The 23,410-nt window shown below is 45.0% G+C and overlaps 1 protein-coding gene across 5 annotated transcripts in view; it reads right to left on the bottom strand.

Moving 5' to 3' along the window:
- The window catches only part of PPP4R3B (protein phosphatase 4 regulatory subunit 3B), a 2,189,617-nt gene that overhangs the window by 1,457,315 nt on the left and 708,892 nt on the right, over nt 1-23,410 (bottom strand). The gene's annotated exons all lie outside the window — the stretch shown is intronic.

Here is a 23,410-nt window from a genome sequence, read left to right as displayed (position 1 = left end):
TTGGAAGCTGAGGGTGCAGAATTTGGTTCTCCTGCTGAGACAGCAGGGAAGGGGTCTGAGGCAGGTGCCATGAAGATAACTATGACACACTGCACAGGAGGGGTTACCAGTGTTGGTGTGGCCAGTCTGGAGCAATCAAGATCATCCTTGGCTTGTCCTGTTTGACTTTTAGTGGAACTTTGGAGAGCAGAGGCAGAGGGGGGAAGGCTTACACTGAAATATTTTTCCAGCTGAAGGACAGAGCATTGACTTTCCAGGCTTGTTTGTGGGGAGTTCTTGTGCAAAACTTGTCCAAATGGTAGTTCTGGGGGGAAGCAAATAGATCTATGTCTGGGGCTCTCCCATTCGCCTGTCAACATGTTGAAAATCCTTGGTTCCAGTTTCCACTTGTGTGGGTTTGTGAGGTTTCTGCTTAGTCCGTCTGCTAGTGTTTTTAATTTTCCTGGCAGGAATTGAGCTTGTAGGTGCACTTGGTAGCTCAAGGCTGTGTTCCACAATGCCATAGCTACTCTGCAAGAGGGGGTAGGAATGTGTCTCCCCCCTGCTTGTTTATGTACCACATAACCGTGGTGTTGTCTGTCTTTAAAACTACTTCTCCTGGAAGAATGTAGTCCTTGAAGGTTGTCAGAGCATTCTGTACAGCTAACATTTCTTTTTGATTGATATGTAGGTGCATTTGACTTGAATTCTATTTGCCCTGAATGCACTTCCCTGCCAGGTGAGCCCCCCATGCATAGGCTGATGCGTCTGTTGTTAGGGTTTGGGCGGCAGGGGGTAGTGTGAATGGTAGTCCCTTGTTTTGGTGGCAGACCTCTGCCCACGAAAGAACCTCTAGGCGTAGGCAAGGTATGATAGGAATCATTGTTTCCAGTCTGTGAGAATGTTGACTCCATAGGCTTTTTAGATACCACTGTAGTTTCCTCATATGCAGTCTTGCAAATGGAATTAGAAGAAGGCAGGAGGCCAAGAACCCCAAGGCTTGCAGTATTTGTCTTCCAGATAGCAGGGTTTTTGTGGCCACTTGTTTGAAATAGGTTACCAAATGAATTTGCTTTTCTGGAGTGAGGTAAGCCATCTGGGAAGTTGTATACAAGCTTGCTCCCAGCAATGTAATTTGATGACAGGGTACCACTTGTGATTTCTTTTCGTTTATGGTGTACCCCAAACAAGTTAGAACCCTTTTTACAAATGCCAGATGATTCAAAAGTATCCATTGGCTTTCTGCCTGAATTAGACAATCGTCCAGGTATGGGTATATTTGAATACTTCTTTGCCTGCAAAATGAAATAACTGGAGCCAGGCACTTTGGGAATACCCTGGGCGCAGTAGACAAGCCAAAGGGCAGTGCAGAGAAAGTACAGTTGTGCACACTTACCATAAATGTAGATGTTCGAGTGTATTCACTGTTGCAGTCATTACATTTGGGTAATCTGCTGGCAGGTTGCCCTCAGTCGGCCTGAATTCCAAAGTCTTGGGTCCTGCGTCAGTTGCCGTCTCCTCTTCCATGACATCAGGGGTATAAAACAAGCAGCCAACACCATTTTCTTTAGTTTTTCTTGCCCCAGATGTCAGGTGCCCCCAAAAAGGTAGCAAAAATATATATATAAAAACTATATATAAATGCAGCAATACAAACTTTACCTTCATCTACAAGCAAATACACCACATAGGTTGTAGAAGATACAGAAAGAAAGATCAACTCCAGAATGAAAGGGGGATGGCGGGTGGGTAACCTGAACTGCAACAGGGAATACTCTGGAACATCTACATTTATCGTAATGGTAAGTGTACACAACTGTACTATGTTCTTCGTGTTTCACTGTTGCAGTCATTACATTTGGGTAGAATCCCAAAGCTATGGATGGGAGGCTGGAGCCAAGCAGCATTAGGAACAGCTACAAGGCCCTGCAGAACTGCAGTGGCAAAGCCTGCCCTGGACTTAGAGAGGCAAATGATAATGCTTTGTTAATGTGTGAACAGAACTCCAAGTAGCAGCCTCTAGAATGTCTTTGGTTGGTACTCCTCTGAGAAAGGCTGCTGAAGTAGCTGCAGCTCTGGTGGAATGAGACCTGATGCCCTTGGGCACACGTTTGCCATGGTGTAAGTAGCAGAAACGAATGCAGTGGCTTATCCACTCTGAAATAGCCTGCTTTGAAATAGCCTTTCCTTCTGATCCTGCAGCAAATGTCACTAGTAATTACTCAGTTTTTTCTTAGAGCTTTAGTCCTGCTCAAGTAGAATCTTAGCTGTCTGTGTACGTCCAAGGAATGCAGAATTTTCTCCCCCCTGTTCTGCGGATTTGGATAAAAGGTTGGCAGAAGAATAGTTTGGTTAATAGCCACACTGGAAACCACCTTAGGCATAAATGAAGGATTGGTCCTCAGAGACCCCCTGTCTGAGCAACATATGATAAAAGGCTCCAATGCCATGAGGGCCTGTAGCTCTGAGACTCATCTTGTTGAAGTAATTGCTAGTAGCGGAGCAGTTTTCCATTATAAGAACTTTATATCAGCAGTAGCAGCTGGTTCAAATAGAGGCAGAGTGAGCTTTTCCAACACATAATTGAGGTCCCATACAGGTATTGGTGATCTTCTAGGAGGCTTTAAATTTTTGGCTCCTCTAAGATACTGCTTTAGCAAAGGACGAGAAAAGATTGGTCGCTCTGTATTGTAATGAGCCGAAATGGCAGAGGCATGGATTTTAATTGATGAGAAAGATATGCCTTTGTCAAGCATCTCAGTCAAGTATTGTAATATCTGAGGAATATTTGGTTCTGCTGTATCAGTTCATTGTGCTCGATTCCAAGCACAGAATCTCTTCCATTTATCAGCATAAGATTTTCTAGTACTAAGCCTTCTGGCTTCCAAAATGACATCCATCACAGCTTTACTGAGAGGTGTTGCTTGTATAACTACATGATCAGCCATGCTGCCAGGTTCAGTGTCTGGAGTTGATTGCGCAGGATCTGACTGTTTTGCTGGGAAAGTAGTTGAGGTCTTTGAGGCAAGGTCCAAGCTGGGTACTGAGACAAGTTCTTTAGAATTGGATACCAGTATTGGCGGGGCCAGTCCGGGGCAATTAGTATCATCTTTGGTTTCTCTTGCCTAACTTTTAGTAGGACCCCGGGAAGGAGAGGCAGAGGAGGAAAGGTTTAAATGGATACGTTTTTCCAACTGAAGGCTAGGGAGTCCACTTTCCATGCTCGTCTGTGATAAGTCCTTGTGCAGAATCTTTTCAACTGATAATTTTGGGGAGAGGCAAATAGATCTATGTCCAGGCTCCCCCATTTCTTTCTTATCATGCTGAAGACTTGTGGATCTAGTTTCCACTCGTGAGGGTCCATAAGGTTTCTGCTTAAATTGTCTGCCAGAGTATTTTGTCTTCCTGGCAGGAATTGAGCCTGAAGATGTATTTGGTAAGTCAAAGCTGTGTCCCAAAGTGCCATGGCTAATCTGCAAAGGGGGTATGAGTGCGTGCCCCCCTGCTTGTTTATATACCACATAACTGTGGTGTTGTCCTTCTTAAATCAGTAGTTGTCCTGGATGAAGTAAGTCCTTGAAGGCTGTCAGGGCATTTTGAACAGCTAGCATCTCTTTTTGGTTGATATGTATATGCATTTGTTTTGGGGTCCATATGCCCTGAATGCATCTTCCCGCCATGTGGGCCCCCCATGCATAATCTGATGAGTCTGTTAAGGTTTGGCTGGCAGGGGGTAGAGTGAAGGCCCATCCCATGTTTTGGTGACATGCCTTTGCCCACCATAGAAACTCCTGCTGTAGGCAGGGAATGAGAGGAATCATGGTTTCCAGACCGTGAATGTTGACTTCATAAGCTTTTTAGGTACCACTGAAGTTTCCTCATATGTAGTCTTGCATATGGAATCAGTAGGATACAGGATGCCATGAAGCCCAAAGCCTGCAGAGTTTGTCTTGCAAATAACTGGGTTTTTGTTGCCATCAGTTTGAAGTAAGTAGTCAGTTGCCTGTTTGTCTGGCGTGAGGGAAGCCATCTGGGCAGTTGTATTCAAGTTTGCACCCAGGAATGTTATCTTTTGAGAGGGTATCAGTTGTGATTTCTTTTCGTTTATTGTGTACCCTAGGCATGTTAGAAGCCTTTTCACAAATGCCAGGTGTTGAAGAATGTCCTTTTTCTCTACTTGAATGAGATAGTCGTCCAAGTAAGGATATATTTGTATACTTCTTTGTCTGCAAAAAGCAATTACTGGTGCCAGGCACTTTGTAAAGACCCTGGGAGCAGTAGATAAGCCAGAGGGCAGTGCAGAGAATTGGTAATGCATTAAGCCAGCCTTGAATCTGAGGCATCTTCTGCACGATTCCCTTGCTGGGACATGCAGGTATGCCTCTTTTAGGTCTAATGTCACCAGCCAAAAATTCTTGCCCAGCATGGGCAGAAGCTGCTGCAAAGTCAGCAATTTGAATTTTGGAATGTCCAGGTATGTACTGAAAATTGATATATCCAGTATTGGCCACCAGGCCTTGTCCTTTCTGGGTACCAAGAACAGTCTTGAGTAAAAACCTTGTCCTTTTTCCTGTTCTGGTACTGGCTGAATGGTCCACATATCCATGAGGGACGTAACCTGTTTCTGTGCCTCTGCTCATTGATTTTATGGCAGATCCGGCCAACCGTTTGCCATTGGCAGAGTATGGAAATGGAATCTGTATCCCTGTGATACTATGTTTAGTACCCACTTGTCCTGGGTTATTAACTGCCAATTTTAAACAAAAAGTGCTAATTTTCCCCCTAAGAGTGCTGCCAAAACGTAAGTGCTTGGTGAAGGCAGAGGGAAGTCACTGGGACTGTTTTTTTGTAGGTTTGCACTTTATCTCCTCCAGATTTGGAGGTAGAAGCACCCCACTGCTTTGACCTGTAAGAATCTTGTGCCTGGTATCTGGAACCCTTTTTTGGCGTCTGGATTTGCCCCATTGAGCTCTGTCTAACACGGGGAAGGACCAATTTGTTGTAGGCCAGTGTCTACTGAATCTTGGTGGCGGCACTTGTGAGAAGTTTTTTACAGTTTGCATAGACTTAGCCTTGTCTTCCATTTTCTTTAAAACCTCTCCTGCCTTAATACCAGAGTATCATGCTGTAAGGGTGCATCCAGTAATTTAGCTTTAACATGATCAGGCAAATTTTGCTCTTTTAGCCAGGCATGCCGCCTAATCACAGATCCAGTAACTGCGGCTCTGCAGGAGGCCTCTAAGGAATCAAAACCACATTGCAAAGTATGCTTTCCAACTAGTTCAGCTGCATGCAATAATTCCTGCAATTCTTTACGTTCTGCACATACAAAAATCAACATCATTTTCTGTTTCAGCAATCCCATAACATGTTGTTGATACTTGAGCATATGAAAAGTACAGTTGTGTACCTACCATAAATGTAGATGTTCGAGTGTATTCACTGTTGCAGTCATTACACTTGGGTTATCCTGCTGGCAGGCTACCCACAGTCGGCCTGAATTCCAAAGTCCTGGTCCGGCATCAGTTGCTGTCGCCTCTTCCCTGACGTCAGTGCGCCAGGGGTATATAAGATGCAGCCAACGCCATTTTCTTCAGTTTTTCTTGCCCCAGATGTCAGGTGCCCCCAAAAGGGTAGGCTAAAAAATATTGCTTATAAAAAGCATGCACTAAAATAAACAATGCCTGCATCTACAAGCAAATACACCACATAGGTTGTATAGAATAGAGAAGTACAGATAAGTCCCAGCAAAGAAAGGAGGATGGTGGTGAATTGACTGCAACAGTGAATACACTCGAACATCTACATTTATGGTAGGTACACAACTGTACTATGTTCATCATGTTTCACTGTTACAGTCATTACACTTGGGTTGAATCCCAAAGCTGAGGTTGGGCAGCTGGGTCTAAATAGAATTAGGAGTGGCTATGAGGCCCTGCAGAACTGCAGTGGCAAAGCCTGCTCTGGATTTAGAGTAAAGAGGCACGTGGTAGTGCTTGGTAAAAGTGTGCACTGAACTCCAAGTTGCAGCTTCCAAAATTTCCTTGGTTGGTACTCCTCTGAGAAAGGCTGCTGAAGTGGCTGCTGCCCTGGTAGAATGTAGCCTAATATTCTTAGGCACTGACTTGCCATGCTGTGCATAACAGAAACGAATACAGTGTCCTATCCATTTTGAATTAGTCTGCTTTGAAATAGCCTTTCCTTGTGATCCTGCAGCATATGCTACAAACAGTTGCTCAGTTTTTCAAAGCTTTTGTTTTGTCCAAGTAGAAGAGTAGTTGCCTGTATGTCCAAAGAGTGTAGAAGACTCTTCCCCTTTATTCTGGGGATTTGGATAACATGTTGGCAAATGAATGGTTTGGTTAAGAGCCACATTGGATACTACCTTTGGCATAAATCCTGGGTTTGTCCTTAGAGAAACCCTGTCCGGATGAAAAATGATAAAAGGTTCCACTGCCATTAAAGCCTGTAACTCTGAGACTCTTCTTGCTGAAGTTATTGCTAGGAGCAGAGCAGTTTTCCATGATAAGAATTTTATATCAGCTGTGTTGGCAAGCTCAAAACACGGCAGTGTGAGCTTTTCTTAGACAAAGTTGAGGTCCCATGTAGGTATCGGTGCTCTCCTTGGGGGGTCTTATGTTTTTTGCCCCTCTGAGGTACTGTCTTAGCAGTGGATGAGAGAAAAAGTACAGTTTTGTACCTACCATAAATGTAGATGTTCGAGTGTTGACACTGCTGCAGTCATTAACACTTGGGTTATCCTGCCGTCAGGCGATCCCGCAGTCGGCCAGAGTTCCAAAGTCTTGGTCTGGCGTCGGTTGCTGTCACCTCCACCCTGACGTCAGTGCGACAGGGGTATATAAGATGCAGCCAACGCCATTTTCTTCAGTTTTTCTTGCCCCAGATGTCAGGTGCCCCCAAATTAGGTACGCAATTCAAATTGCGAGTAAACAATACAGAAGAAAAAAAAACAACCATTTTTAGGTTACTCCCCATAGGTAAAAAGGGTAGATGTCCTAGGTAAGTACCAGAAAGTAAGAGGGGAAGGAGGGAGGGGAAGATGGACTGCAGCAGTGTCAACACTCGAACATCTACATTTATGGTAGGTACAAAACTGTACTATGTTCATCGTGTTATACTGCTACAGTCATTACATTTGAGTGGAATCCCAAAGCTGAGGTAGGGAGGCTGGATCTATAGGGCATTAGGGGTGGCTATAAGGCCCTGCAGTACAGCAGTGGCGAAGCCAGCTCTGGATTTGGAGTATAAAGGCAAATGGAAATGTTTGGTGAAGGTATGCACAGAAAGTACAGTTTTGTACCTACCATAAATGTAGATGTTCGAGTGTTCACACTGCTGCAGTCATCACACTTGGGTTATCCTGCCGTCAGGCGGTCCCCGCAGTCGTCCAGAGTTCTAAAGTCTTGGTCCGGCGTCGGTTGCTGTCGCTTCTTCCCTGACGTCAGTGCGCCAGGGGTATATAAGATGCATCTGACGCATTTTCTTCAGTTTTTCTTGCCCCAGATGTCAGGTGCCCCCAAGTGGGTAGGCAATACATATTGCTAATCAAAAATATACATATAAAATAAAAACAATACCTTCAGTTACCAGCAAATACACCCCAAAGGGTGTATAGGATAGAAGGGTATAGATAAGTCCAGCTAGTTCAGAGGGGATGGAGGGAGGGTAACCTGGACTGCAGCAGTGTGAACACTCGAACATCTACATTTATGGTAGGTACAAAACTGTACTATGTTCATCGTGTTACACTGCTGCAGTCATCACACTTGGGTTGAATCCCAACGCTAAGTTTGGGTGGCTGGTCTATAAAGAGTTAGGATTGACTAAGAGGCCCTGCAGAACTGGAGTGAAAAATCCTGCTCTGGATTTACAGTAAAGAGGCAGATGGTAATGCTTGGTGAAGGTGTGCACTGAACTCCAAGTTGCAGCCTCCAAAATTTCCTTGGTAGGTACTCCTCTGAGAAAGGCTGCTGAAGTGGCTGTTGCCCTGGTGGAATGAGGCCTAATGTTATTAGGGACTGATTTTCCATGCTGTGTGTAGCAGTACCGAATACAGTGTCCTATCCATTTGGATATAGTCTGCTTTGAGATAGCCTTGCCTTGTGATCCTGCAGCATATGCTACAAACAGTTGATCAGTTTTCATGAAAGCTTTTGTTTTGCCCAAGTAGACGCATAGCTGCCTGTGTATGTCCAAAGAATGCAGAAGTTTCTCCACTTTATTTTGTGGGTTTGGATAAAAAGTAGGCAAATGGATGGTTTGGTTAAGAGCCACACTACATACCACCTTTGGCATGAAGGTAGGGTTTGTCCTCAAAGATACCCTATCCAGATGAAAAATTATAAAAGGTTCCACTGCCATTAATGCCTGTAGCTCTGAGACTCTTCGTGCTGAAGTTACTGCCAGGAGCAGAGCTGTTTTCCATGATAAAAATTTTAGATCAGCTGTATTGGTTGGCTCAAAACATGGTAGGGTCAGTTTTTCCAAACCTAAATTGAGGTCCCAAGTTGGTGTTGGTGCTCTCCGGGGCGGTCTTATGTTTTTAGCCCCTCTGAGGTACTGCTTTAGCAAGGGATGAGAGAATAAAGGAGGATCCGTGTTGTAATGTGCAGAAATGGCAAAAGCGTGAATCTTAATTGATGAAAAGGATAGGCCTCTGTCCAGCATCTCAGTTAAGTATTGTAAAATCTGAGGAATGTTTGGAACAAGAGGTCAAGGCTGTGAGCCTGGTTCCAGGCGCAGAATCTCTTCCATTTTTCTGAGCAAGCTTTCCTCGTGCTAGGCCTCCTGGCCTCCAAAATGACATCCATAACAGCTTTAGAGAGAGGTGTTGCCTGTTTGACTAAAGTATCTGCCATGCAGCCAGGTTTAGGGTTTTGAGCTGACCGTGCAGGATTTGATTGTTTTTTTGAGTCAGAAGGTGTGGAATTTGGGGCAAAATCCATGGTGGGCCCTGAGCCAAGTTCCTTAAGATAGGGTACCAGTGCTGGCGTGGCCAGTCTGGAGCAATCAGGATCAGCTGTGGTTTTTCTTGTCTGGCTTTTAGGAGTACCTTTGAAAGGAGAGGCAGTGGTGGGAAGGCGTATACTTTTAGGTTTTTCTAGCTGAACAGAAGAGCATCCACTTTCCATGCTTCTTTGTGATAGGTCCTTGTGCAGAATTTTTGTAGTTGGCAATTCAGAGGGGAGGCAAAAAGATCTATGTCTGGGCATCCCCATTTTTGTGTTATCATGCTGAAGATTTGTGGGTTCAATTTCCATTTGTGAGGATCCATGGATATTTCTGCTTAGGTTGTCTGCCAGAGTATTTTTCTTTCCTGGCAGGAATTGTGCTTGCAGGTGAACTTGGTAAGTTAGAGCTGTGTTCCACAAGGTCATGGCTTGCCTGCATAGGGGATAAGAGTGAGTGCCCCCTTGCTTGTTTATGTACCACATTACTGTGGTGGTGTCTGCCTTTAGTAATCGTTGTCCTAGGTGTAGAAGGTCCTTGAAAGCTGTTAGGGCATTTTGAACAGCCAACATTTCTTTTTGATTGATGTGAAGATGCATCTGGTCTGTGGTCCACTTGATCTGAATACATGTTCCTGCCATGTGTGCTCCCCAGGCGTAATCTGAAGCATCTGTTGTTAGAGTTTGCCTGGCTGTGGGTTGGGTAAAAGGCTGACCCTTGTTTAGGTGACATGCCTGTGCCCACCATCAAAACTCCTGTCGGAGACATGGAATTACTGCTTCTAAACTGTGAGAATGTTGAGTCCAAACACTTTTAGGTACCACTGTAATTTCCTCATATGCAGTCTGGCATATGGTATTAGTAGTATGCAGAATCCCATGAATCCCAGGGCCTGCAGAATTTTTTTTTTTTTTGCAGGGAGATGGGACGTTTTTGCCAGTAGTTGAAAATATTGAGTTAGTTGCACTTGTTTGTCTGGCGTGAGGTAAGCCATCTGGGCCATTGTATTTAAGCTGGCACCCAGGAATGTAATCTGTTGTGAGGGCACTAGTTTTGACTTCTTTTCGTTTACTGTGTACCCTAGAGAAATTAGCAACCTTTTCACAAACGCCAGATGCTGTAGAAGAATGTCCTTTGTCTCTGCTTGAATGAGGCAGTTGTCCAGGTATGGATATATTTGAATTCCTTTTTGCCTGCAAAATGCAATTACTGGTGCCAGGCACTTTGTGAAGACCCTGGGCGCAGTAGATAAGCCAAAGGGCAGTGCAGAGAATTGGTAGTGCATTGTACCAGCTTTGAATCGGAGGTATCTTCTGCAATTTTGTGTGATAGGGACATGCAGGTATGCCTCTTTGAGGTCCAGAGTAACAAGCCAAGCCTTCTTGCACAGCATGGGTAGAAGCTGCTGTAATGTCAACATTTTGAATTTCTGAATATCCAGGTAAGTATTCAGAATTGAAAGGTCCAGTATAGGCCTCCAGGCTTTGTCCTTTCTGGGGACCAGAAAGAGTCTAGAGTAAAATCCTTGTCCTTGTTCCTGTTGTGGTACTTTTTGTATAGCTCTCATGTCCATGAGGGCTGAAATTTGTTTTTGTGCCTCTGCCCATTGATTTTGTGGCAGGTCTGGCATTCCTTTTAGCTTTGGTAAAGTATGAAGTGGAATCTAACCTTGAGACACAATATTCAGGACCCATTTGTCTTGGGTGATTGTTTGCCAGTTTTGAGAAAAAAAGTGCTAGTTTTCCCCCTAAGGGGGCTTCCAGAAGGGACGTGCTTGGCGTACGCAAGGGAAAGTCATTGTGACTGTTTCCTGTAAGGTTGAGACTTGTCCTCACCTCCTTTTGGGGTTGAGGTGCCCCACTGTCGTTGTCTGTTTGAGCCTTGGGGTTGAGATCTGCCTCTCGGGCGTCTGTATCTCCCTCTCTGTGGCCTGTCTGACACTGGAAAGGACCAATTTTTTGTTGGCCAATTTCTGCTAAACCGAGGTGGCTGTACCTAAGAAATCCTTGACTGTTTGCATAGATTTAGCTTTATCCTCCATTTTCTTTAACACCTCTTCTGCCTTAACACCAAACAAGGTATCGTGTTGTAAAGGAGCATCCAATAACTGCCTTAACATGTTCAGGTAAATTCTGTTCTTTTAACCAAGCATGTCTTCGAATAACAGAATCTGTAACTGCGGCTCTACAAGAGGCCCGTAAAGAATCAAAACCACATTGCAGAGTATGTTTTCCCACCTGTTCAACTGCATGCAATAAATCCTGCATTTCTTTACAATCAGGAGCTTCTGAGCTAGCAAGCATTTTCTGTTTTAACTGAGCCATTAAATATTGTTGATACTTCAGCATGTGAAACTGGCAATTTAAAGCTCTTACTGCTAAAGTTGCAGATGTGTATACTTTCTTCCCCCATCTACCCAAAGCTCTGGAATCTCTGTCAGAGTGTACTGGATTTTTTGCAATGGAAGCCTTAACCCCTTCTGGACCCTGGGAAATAGATTCTGGATCAGCAGAAGGGTTTTTGTATAAAAACTTGAGAGAGTCAGGGACTCTATAATACTATCTGGCTTGGCTGGAGCAGGGGGCAAAGAGTCAGGGGATAAGCTGGATTCAGAGAACACATCATCCACAATGTGTAGTACAGGCGGAATAGCCAGGGGCCTGTGCTGAGGCAATAAGAGGAAATCCCGGAGCCTTTTCTTGGATTCTGAGTATTCCTGACTTTCCCAATGGAAATGTTCCCTCATGGTATGTAAAGTTTCCCCAAAAGAGTAATCCTCAGGAGGAGAGGCTGAAGGGATAGATTCCTCAGCATCAGAGTCCTCATAGGGGGGTAAAGAGTATCCCTGGTCTGAAGAGGAATCAGAGGAAATGGAAACCTGATCAGAGGAGTCATAGTCTGTATCCTGCCTAGGCCTTTTCTCAGGAGGGGGATGGGAAAACCCTGATTAGAGTAATGAGGTCTTCGGCCATTTTAAGCATCTGTTTCTTAGGCATGGAGGACTGTCCAGGAGAATGCTGTACTTGTTTCTTTGTCTTAAATGGTACCTTAGCCTTGTCTGTTGATTTAATGGTAAGTTGTGAAGGTCTGAAAACACCCTCAGAAGCCGGTGCCTGCTCAGCAGCTCCGGACTCATCTGAGGGATTAGTTTCCGTAGGCCCAATACCTTGAGTTTCCAGAGGCCTAGTTGTCTCCACGTGGGAGTCGGAGGTGGCCTGTGGCTCTGAGGTAGCGGGAGTCAGGGGCTGCGAAAGCTCCTCACTGCGAACCGGCGACATGCCTAGAAGAGGTTTCGTCGTCGGTTTTGGACCTCAGATGCCTGCCTTTATCCTTGTCTTTGCGTTTTTTCGGAATTGCGGTCGTCAGGTGATCCGATGGCATAGTATAATTGAACCTTCAGCCAAAGTAGTGCAAAGCAAAATCAAAACGTCTTTTTATAGTGCGTTTGTTAAATCTAGCACAAAACCGACAACTAGTGACGTCGTGATCAGGGCCTAGGCATGGAATACAGTAATAGTGGAAGTCCTTATGAGGTATTTGCTTCCCACAAGAAACTTTTTCTGACATCGGTCTGAGGCAAGAAAAAAGTTTCCCCAACGGGGTACTTAGCTTTACTTTAGACTTCGGATCTCAAATTCAACTTCGAAAATCTCAGGAGTCGGCCGACCGGCACTTGCGAACTGCTTCTGCTTCAGGCACCATGCGGCAAGAAAGACTGAAGAAAATGGCGTTGGATGCATCTTATATACCCCTGGCGCACTGACGTCAGGGAAGAAGCGACAGCAACTGACGCCAGACCAAGACTTTGGAACTCTGGCCGACTGCGGGACCGCCTGACAACAGGATAACCCAAGTGTGATGACTGCAGCAGTGTAACACTATGAACATCTCCATGTTGCTGCTTCCAAAATATCCTTGGTAGGTACTCCTCTGAGGTAGGCAGTTGAAGTGGCTGTTGCCCTGGTGAAGTGAGATATAATGCTGCTAGGTACAGGTTTCCCATGGTGGGTATAGCAGGAACGTATACAGTGTCCTATCCATTTTGAAATAGTCTGCGTTGAAATGGCTTTTCCCTGTGCGCCTGCAGCGTATGCTACCAATAACTGCTCAGACTTTCTGAAAGCTTTTGTCCAAGTAGAAGCGTAACTGTCTGTGAATGTCCAAATAATGCAGCAATTTCTCCCCTTTGTTCTGTGGCTTCGGATAAAAAGTTGGCAAGTGAATAGTTTGGTTCAGAGCCACACTTGATACCACCTTATGCATAAACGTAGGGTTAGTTCTTAAAAACACCCTGTCCTGGTGGAAGATGAGGAAAGTTTCCACTGCCATTAGTGCCTGTAATTCTGAAACTCTTCGTGCTGATGTAACTGCCAGTAGCAGAGCAGTTTTCCAAGAGATGTATTTTATTTCTGCTGTGTTAGCTGGCTCAAAAGGAGGTAAAGTTAATTTTTCCAAAACAAAGTTGAGGTCCTAAGCTGGAGTAGGTGCTCCACGGGGCGGTTTTATCTTTTTAGCCCCTCTGAGGTATTGTTTGAGCAAAGGATTAGAAAAAATTGGTGGATCCATGTTGTAATGAGAAGAGATAGCGGAGGCGTGGATCTTGATGGATGAAAAAGAGAGGCCTTTGTCCAGCATCTCAGTTAAGTATTGCAGTATCTGAGGAATGTTTGGGGCAAGAGGGTCAAGGCTGTGCGCTTGGTTCCAGGCACAGAATCTCTTCCATTTATCCGAGTATGCTTTCCTGGTGCTAGGCCTTCTGGCCTCCAGAAGACATCCATAACAGCTTTGGAGAGAGGCACTGCTTGCTCGACTAGGGAATTTTCCATGCAGCTAGGTTTAAGGTCTTTAGCTGGCTGTGAAGTATCTGATTGTTGTGCTGTGTCAGCAACTCTGGGATTTGAGGCAAAATCCAGGGTGGTTCTTGTGCTAAGTTCTTTAAGACTGGGTACCAGTGCTGGCGTGGCCAGTCTGGTGCAATCAGTATCATTTTTGGCTCTTCCTGCCTAGCTTTTATGAGTACCTTTGGAGGACAGGTAAAGGGGGGAAAGCGTATACTTGTAGTTTTTTCCAGCTGAATGATAGGGCATCCACTTTCCATGCTTGTGGATGGTAGCTCCTTGTGCAGAATTTCTGTAATTGGCAGTTCTTTGGGGAAGCAAACAGATCTATGTCTGGGCTCCACCATTTTTGTGTTATCATTCTGAATATTTGTGGATTCAGTTTCCATTCGTGTGGGTCCATAATGTTTCTGCTTAGGTCGTCTGCCAGTGTATTTTTCTCTCCTGGAAGGAATTGTGCTTCTAGATGAACTTGGTAGTTTAGAGCTGTGTTCCACAATGTCATGGCTTATCTGCAGAGGGGGTAGGAGTGTGTGCCCCCTTGCTTATTTATGTACCACATAACTGTGGTGTTGTCTGTCTTTAGTAGTAATTGTCCTGGATGCAGTAGGTCCTTGAAAGCTATAATAGCATTTTGTACAGCTAGCATCTCTTTTTGATTGATGTGGAGATGTCTTTCCTCTGTGGGCCACTCGCCCCGGATACATTTTCCTGCCATGTGGGCTCCCCAGGCGTAATCCGATGCATCTGTTGTCAGTGTTTGCCTGGCTGTGGGTTGAGTGAAAGGCTATCCCTTGTTGAGGTGACAAGCTTGTGCCCACCATAGAAACTCCTGTTGTAGGCAAGGAATTAGTGGTATAACGGTTTCCAAACTATGACAGTGTTGAGACCATACGCTCTTTAGGTACCACTGTAGTTTCCTCATATGCAGTCTGGCATATGGAATTAGTAGTATGCAAGATGCCATGTAGCCCAAGGCCTGCAGAAATTTTCTTGCAGGGAGCTGAGTCTTTGTTGCCATCATTTGAAAGTAATGAGTCAGTTGCCTTTGCTTGTCTGGCGTGAGATAAGCCATCTGGGCAGTTGTATTTAAGCTTGCACCCAGGAATATTATCTCTTGAGAGGGCACTAGTTTTGATTTATTTTCGTTTACTGTGTACCCTAGGCAAATTAGTGATCTTTTTACAAATGCCAGATGCTTTAGTAGAATGTCCTTGCTCTCTGCTTGAATAAGGCAATCGTCCAAGTAGGGATATATTTGAATTCCTTTTTGTCTGTAAAATGCAATTACTGGTGCCAGGTATTTTGTGAAGACTCTGAGCGCAGTAGATAAGCCAAAGGGCAGTGCAGAGAATTGGTAATGCATTGAGCCAGCTATGAATCTGAGGTATCTTCTGCAAGACTGTCTGATTGGGACATGCAGGTATGGTTCCTTGAGGTCCAAAGTAACTAGCCAAGCCTCCTTGGTCAGCATGGGTAGAAGTTGCTGCAGTGTTAACATTCTGAATTTTGGAACATCCAGAAAAGTATTTAGGATTGACAGGTCCAGTATTGGTCTCCAGGCTTTGTCCTTTCTGGAAACAGGGAAAAGTCTTGAGTAAAATAATTGTCCCTGTTCTTGCTGTGATACTCTTTGAATAGCTCTCATGTCCATGAGAGCAGAAATTTGTTTTTGTGCCTCTGCCCATTGGTTTTGTGGCAGGTCCAGCATACCTTTTGATTTTGGAAGGGTGTGAAAGTGGAACCTGTAACCCTGAGAAACAATATTCAGTACCCATTTGTCCTGGGTGATCATGTGCCAATTTTGTGAGAAAAGTGCTAGCTTTCCCCCTTAGGGTGCTGCCAAAAGGTTAAGTGCTTGGCATTTGTAGAGGAAAGTCATTGGGACTGTTTCCTATAAGGTTGTGATTTGTCTTCTCCTCCTCTGGGGGCTGAAGCACCCCATTGTTTAGGTCTGTATGAGCCTTGGGGCTGAGATCTGCCTCTTGGGCGTCTGTATCTGCCTCTTTGTGGCCTGTCTGACACCGGAAAGGACCAATTTTTTGAAGGCCAGTTTCTGCTAAACCTAGGTGGTTGAACCTGTAAGAAATCCTTTACTGTCTGCATTGATTTTGCTTTATCCTCCATTTTCTTTAACACCTCTTCTGCCTTAACACCAAAGTATCATGCTGTAGTGGAGCATCCAATAATTTTACTTTAACATGTTCAGGTAAACTTTGTTCTTTCAACCAAGCATGCCTTTGAATGACAGAGCCTGTAAGTGCGGCTCTACAAGAATCCTCTAATGAATCAAAACCACATTGCAGAGTATGCTTTCCCACTTGTTCAGCTGCATGCAATAAATCCTGCATTTCCTTATTGTCAGGACATTCTGAGTTTGTAAGCATTTTCTGTTTTAACAAAGACACGAGGTACTGTTGATATTTAAGCACGTGAAACTGGCAGTGTAAAGCCCTTACAGCTAAAGTAGCAGAAGTGTAAACATTTTTCCATCTATCCAGAGGTCTAGAATCCCTATCAGAGGGAACAGGGTTTTTTGCAGTGGAAGCCTTAACCCCACTGGGACCCTGAGAAATTGTTTCTGGGTCACCAGAAGGGTTTTTATAACGAAATTTATGAGAGTCTGGGACCCTGTAGTACCTGTCTGGCTTGACTGGTGCAGAGGATAAAGAATCAGGAAACAGACTGGATTCAGAGAAAACATCAACTATATCAAGCACAGGGGGGATAGCCAGGGGCCTGTGCTGAGGCAATAAAAGAAAATCTCTGAGCCTTTTCTTGGATTCTGAATAATCCTGCCTCTCCCAATGGAAATGCTCCCTCATGGTGTGCAAGGTTTCCCCAAATGAATAATCCTCAGGCGGAGACGGTGAAGGTATAGATTCTTCTTAGGGTTGCCACCTTCGTTCACGGCTAAAACCGGAGCCACGCCACGCCCCTCGCGTCACCAGTAACCCCGCCCACCCCTCTCCGCCAACATACCGCCCATTTTGTGATGTCACGACAGCATCACTCAATGGGAACGCCCTCTTTTTTCGTTCCCGCCGCCTGCTTTTGGCTGATTTGCTATGCTTTTCTGTTAGAAAAGCATAGTAAATCAGCCGGTCAACGGGAACGCCCTCTTTTTTTTTGCTCCCGCCGCCTGCTTTTGGCTGATTTGCTATGCTTTTCTGTAAGAAAAGCATAGTAAATCAGCCGATTTACAAACTCCGATAGTCTGTTTCCTTTTTGAAACAGAATACCGGAGTTTGTACAGTGTTTTCCGGACTACCGGAGAATCAGTTTGATTTCCTGATAGTCCGGAAAAAAACCGAAGGGGTGGCAAGCCTAATTCTTCTGCATCAGAGTCCTCATAGGGAGGGAGAGAATATCCCTGATCTGAGGAGGAATCAGAGGAAATAGAGACCTGGTCAGAGGAGTCATAGTCAGTGTTTTGCCTAGGCCTTTTATCAGGAGGGGGATGAGAACCCCTGATCAAAGTAATTAGGTCCTCGGCCATTTTAAGCATCTGTTTCTTTGTCATGGATGACTGTCCAGGAGAATGCTGTACTTGTTTCCTTGTCTTTAATGGTGTTTTTGACTTTGCCTTGGCTGCTGTAGTGGACTTAATAGTAAGCTGTGAAGGTCTGAAAACACCCTCAGAAGCTGATGCCTGCTCAGTGGCTCCGGACCCATCTAAGGGAATAGATTCCGCAAGCCCAATACCTTGAGTTTCCAGAGGCCTAGGTGTCTCCATGTGGGAGTAGAGTACAACCTGTGGCTCTGAGGTAGTGGGTGTCAGGGGCTGCGAAAGCACCTCACTGAGAACCGGCGACTGGCCTAGAAGAGGCTTCGTCGTCGGTTTTTGACCTCGGATGCCTGTCCTTTTCCTTGTCTTTGCGTTTTTTATGAATTCCGGTTGTCGGTTGTTCCGACGGCATTATGTAGTTAAACCTTCGGCCAAAGTAATGCAAAGCAAAATCAAACCGACGCTTAATAGTGCATTTGTTGAATCTAGCACAAAACCGAGAAGAGAAGGATAGGCCTTTGTCCAGCATCTCAGTTAGGTATTGTAAAATCTGAGGAATATTTGGGACAAGTGGTTCAAGTCCTTGTGCCTGGTTCCAAGCACAGAATCTCTTCTATTTTTCTGCATAAGATTTCCTGGTGCTGGGCCTCCTGGCTTCCAAAATGACATCCATAACAGCTTTAGAGAGAGGTGTGTTCCGAGTGGCTATATTATCTGCCATGCAGCCAGATTTAAGGTTCTGAGTTGGATGTGCAGGATCTGATTGTTTTGTTGAGTCAGAAGATGAGGAATTTGAGGTAAAGGCCAGGCTGGGCCTTGAGACAAGCTCTTTAGGATTGGGTACCAGTGCTGGCATGGCCAGTCTGGGGCAATCAGAATAATTTTTGGTTTCTCTTGTCTGATTTTTAGGAGCACCTTGGGAAGGAGAGGCAGTTTTGGAAAAGCATAAACTGTTAGGGTTTTCCAGCTGAGTGATAGAGCATCCACTTTAATGCTTGTGAGTGATAAGTCCTTGTGCAGAATCTCTGTAGTTGGCAATTGTGAGGGGAGGCAAAAAGATCTATGTCTGGGTATCCCCATTTCCTTGTTATCATGCTGAAGACCTGTGGATTTAGTTTCCACTCGTGAGGGTCCATGAGGTTTCGGCTTAGTTAATCTGCCAGCGTATTTTTCTTTCCTGGCAGGAATTGTGCCTGCAGATGTACATGATAGGTCATTGCTGTGTTCCACAAAGTTATGGCTTGCCTGCAGAGGGGGTAGGAATGTGTGCCCCCTTGCTTATGTACCACATAACTGTAGTATTGTCCGTCTTTAGTAATAGTTGTCCTGGCTGTAGTAGATCCTTGAAGGCTGTCAGGGCATTCTGTACAGCTATTATCTCTTTTTGATTGATGTGAAGATGCATTTGGTCCGTGGGTCACGTGCCCTGAATACATTTTCCTGCCATGTGTGCTACCCAGGCATAATCTGATGCATCTGTTGTTAGTGTCTGCCTGGCTGTGGGTAAAGTGAAAGGCTGTCCCTTGTTGTGGTGACTGGCCAGTGCCCACCATCTAAACTCCTGTTGCAGGCAGGGAATAAGAGTTATAATTGTTTCCAGGCTGTGGCAATGCTGAGTCCAAACACTTTTTAGATACCATTGTAGCTTCCTCATATGCAGTCTTACATATGGAATTAGCAGGATGCAGGATGCCATGAAGCCCAAGCCTGCAGGATTTTCCTTGCAGGTAGCTGGGTCTTTGTTGCCATCATTTGAAAGTAATGAGTCAGTTGCCTTTGCTTGTCTGGTGTGAGATAAGCCATCTAGGCAGTTGTATTTAAGCTTGCACCCAGGAATATTATCTCTTGAGAGGGCACTAGTTTTGATTTCTTCTCGTTTACTGTGTACCCTAGCCAAATTAGTAATATTTTTACAAATGCCAGATGCTGTAGTAGAGTGTCCTTGCTCTCTGCTTGAATAAGGCAGTCGTCCAAGTAGGGATATATTTAAATTCCTTTTTGTCTGCAAAATGCAATTACTGGTGCCAGGCATTTTGTGAAGATCCTGGGTGCAGTAGATAAGCCAAAGGGCAGTGCAGAGAATTGGTAATGCATTGAGCCAGCTATGAATCTGAGATATCTTCTGCAAGACTGTCTGATTGGGACATGCAGGTATGCCTCTTTGAGGTCAAAAGTAACTAGCCAAGCCTTCTTGTCCAACATGGGTAGAAGTTGCTGCAGTGTCAACATTTTGAATTTTGGAATATCCAGGAAAGTATTTAGAATTGACAGGTCCAGTATTGGTCTCCAGGCTTTGTCCTTTCTGGGTATAAAATCCTTGCCCCTTGTTCTTGCTGTAGTACTTTCTGAATAGCTCTCATGTCCACGAGAGCAGAAATTTGTTTTTGTGCCTCTGCCCATTGATTTTTTGGCAGGTTTGGCATACCTTTTGACCTTGGTAGTGTGTGAAAGTGGAACCTGTAACCCTGAGAAACAATATTCATTAACCATTTGTCTTGGGTGATCACGAGCCAATTTTGTGAGAAAAGTGCTAGTTTTCCCCCTAAGGGTGCTGCCAAAAGGTAAGTGCTTGGCATTTGTAGAGGGAAGTCATTTTGACTATTTCCTATAAGGTTGTGATTTGAATTCTCCTCCTTTGGGGGCTGAAGCACCCCATTGTTTAGGTCTGTATGAGCCTTGGGGCTGAGATCTGCCTCTTGGGCGTCTGTATCTGCCTCTTTGTGGCCTGTCTGACACTGGAAAGGACCAATTTTTAGAAGGCCAGTTCCTGCTAAATCTAGGTGGCTGAACCTGTAAGAAATCCTTTACTGTCTGCATTGATTTTGCTTTATCCTCCATTTTCTTTAACACCTCTTCTGTCTTAACACCAAAGTATCATGCTGTAATGGAGCATCCAATAATTTTGCTTTAACATGATCAGGTAAACTCTGTTCTTTTAACCAAGCATGCCTTCGAATGACAGAGCCTGTATCTGCGGCTCTGCAAGAAGCCTCTAATGAATCAAAACCACATTGCAGAGTATGCTTTCCCACTTGTTCAGCTGCATACAATAAATCCTGCATTTCCTTATTGTCAGGACATTCTGAGCTTGTAAGCATTTTCTGTTTTAGCAAAGACATTAGGTATTGTTGATATTTAAGCACGTGAAACTGGCAGTTTAAAGCCCTTACAGCTAAAGTAGCAGAAGTGTAAACTTTTTTCCCCCATCTATCCAGTGCTCTAGAATCCCTATCAGAGGGAACAGAGTATTTTGCAGTGGAAGCCTTGACCCCTTTGGGACCCTAAGAAATGGTTTCTGGGTCAGCAGCAGGGTTTTTATAAAGAAATTTATGAGAGTCTGGGACCCTGTAGTACCTATCTGGCTTGACTGGTGTGGGGGTAATGAATCAGGAGACAAACTAGATTCAGAAAAAATATCATCAACAATATCTAGTACAGGGGGAATAGCAAGGAGCTTGTGCTGAGGCAGTAAAAGAAAGTCTCTGAGCCTTTTCTTGGATTCTGAATAATCCTGGCTCTCCCAATGGAAATGCTCCCTCATGGTGTGCAGAGTTTCCCCAAAAGAGTAATCCTCAGGAGGAGAGGCTGAAGGGATAGATTCTTCAGCATCAAAGTCCTCATAGGGAGGAAGAGAATATCCCTGTTCTGAAGAGGAATCGGAGGAAATAGAAACCTGGTCAGGGGAGTCATAGTCAGCGTCTTGCCTAGGCCTTTTATCAGGAGGGGGATGGGAACCCCTGATCAGAGTAATTAGGTCCTCGGCCATTTTAAGCATCTGTTTCTTTGGCATGGATGACTGTCCAGGAGAATGCTGTACTTGTTTCTTTGTCTTTAATGGTGTTTTAGACTTTGCCTTGGCTGCTGAAGTACACTTGATAGTAAGCTGTGAAGGTCTGAAAACACCCTCAGAAGCCGATGCCCGCTCAGTGGCTCCAGACCCATCTGAGGGAATAGTCTCCATAGGCCCAATACCTTGAGTTTCCAGAGGCCTAGTTGTCTCCACGTGGGAGTCGGAGGTGGCCTGTGGCTCTGAGGTAGCGGGTGTCAGGGGCTGCAAAAGCGCCTCACTGAGAACCGGCGACTGGCCTAGAAGAGGCTTCGCCATCGGTTTTGGACCTCGGATGCCTGTCCTTTTCTTTGTCTTTGCGTTTTTTATGAATTCCAGTCGTCAGTTGCTCCGACGGCATTATGTAGTTAAACCTTCTGCCAAAGTAATGTAAAGCAAAATCAAACCGACACTTAATAGTGCATTGGTTGAATCTAGCACAAAACCGACAACTAGCAACGTCGTGGTCAGGGCCTAGGCAAGGAATACAGTAAGAGTGAAAATCCTTAAGAGGTATATGCTTCCCACAAGAAATACAATTGTTAACTTTTACTGACATCGGTCTGGAGCAAGAAAAAGTTTCCCCAACGGGGTACTTAGCTTTATTGAAGACTTCGGTTCTGAAATTCGATTTTGAAAAACTCAGGAGTCGGCTGACCGGCACTTTGCGAACTGCTTTTGCTTCGGGCACCGTGCGGCAAGAAAGACTGAAGAAAATGGCGTCGGCTGCATCTTATATACCCCTGGCGCACTGATGTCACGGAAGAGGTGACAGCAACAGACACCGGACCAGGACTTTGGAATTCAGGCCGACTGCGGGTAGCCTGCCAGCAGGATAACCCAAGTGTAATGACTGCAACAGTGGAAACACGATGAACATCTGCCAGTTTAAGGCCCTAACAGCCAAGGTTGCAGATGTATAAACCTTCTTTCCCCATCTATCCAGTGCCCTTGAATCTCTGTCAGAGGGGGTAGAATTTTTTGCTATTGAGGCCTTAACTCCCTTTGGACCCTGTGAAATAGTTTCAGGATCAGCAGTAGGGTTTCTAAATAAAAATTTGCGTGAGTCAGGGACCCTGTAATATCTGTCAGGCTTGCTGGGAGCCAGAGGTAAGGAGTCCGGGGTCAAGCTTGACTCCGAAAAAACATCATCCACAATGTCTAACACAGGGTGTATGGCTAAAGGCCTGTGCTGAGGGAGGAGGAGGAAATCCCCGAGCTTCTTTTTTGATTCTGAGAAATCTTGACTCTCCCAATGAAAATGCTCCCTCAAAGGAGGTGATGCAGATGGGATGGACTCCTCTGCATCAGAATCCTCATAGGGAGGTATAGATAATTCCTGATCAGAAGAGGAATCAGAAGAAATAGAAACCTGATATGAAGATTCATAATCAGTGTCTTGCCTAGGCTTTTTATCAGAAGGGGGATGGGAACCCCTGATCAGGTCTTCAGCCATTTTGATCATTTGTTTTTTAGGCATAGCAGCCTGTGCACGTGGCTCATGCACCAGTTTTTTAGCTTAAGAAGTTGCTTTTGTCTTTGTTTTTGCAGCTGTCGTCGTTTTGATATAAAAATGTTGAGGCCTGAATACACCCTCAGAAGCCGGTGCCTGCTCAGCGGCTGCAGACCCATCCGAGGGAGATACTCATAGTATTGGACCCATGGATGTATCTCGCGGCATGCCAGACTCCACGTGGGTCTTGGTAGGGGCCTGCGACTTGAAAGTAGCGGGTATCAGGGGCTGCAAAGCGCCTCACTGAGTACCGGCGAACCGGCAACTGGCTTAAAGGAAAACTCCGGGCTCCAACACATGTTAACTCAAATGCAAGTCTTCCTTTATCCTTATAAAATCAGCCTAGCCTCCTGCTGTTACACGAATCCTCTAAAGTTTCTCAGTTTTACATTTCTCCAATTCCTTAGCGTAGGGCAGGGAGCCCCATCCCCCATTCTTTTGTATCGCATACTTTCAGGTGGAGTTTGTCTCCACCTTTGTGACGTACCTTCGACACAGGCTAATCAGTAGTTCCCTCTCCTAATGATCCGCCCACGCTGTGACAGACATTTTCAAAGGTGGCGCGGTTAACAGCTGCTATAAAACACTGCTACGTTGTTGTGGAACTGTTTTACTACCACGGTTTCCTTCAGGACAGAAAATATTATCGGAGCAAGTCCTCCACTAAAGATGCAGCCAAAGTGCTTGAAAGCAATGCTTCGGTAAGTTGCAAAAACATTCTTAAAACTTGGTAAAGTTTTACAGCATACAGATCTGTGCCCCCCAAGTTCTGGTGT

Source organism: Protopterus annectens, chromosome 1.part2 (genome assembly GCF_019279795.1).
Source record: "Protopterus annectens isolate FY-2018-M chromosome 1.part2, PAN1.0, whole genome shotgun sequence".
NCBI lineage: Eukaryota > Metazoa > Chordata > Ceratodontiformes > Protopteridae > Protopterus > Protopterus annectens.
The sequence above is the reverse complement of the archived record's forward strand: the minus strand, read 5'-3'. Positions and strand labels throughout refer to the sequence as shown.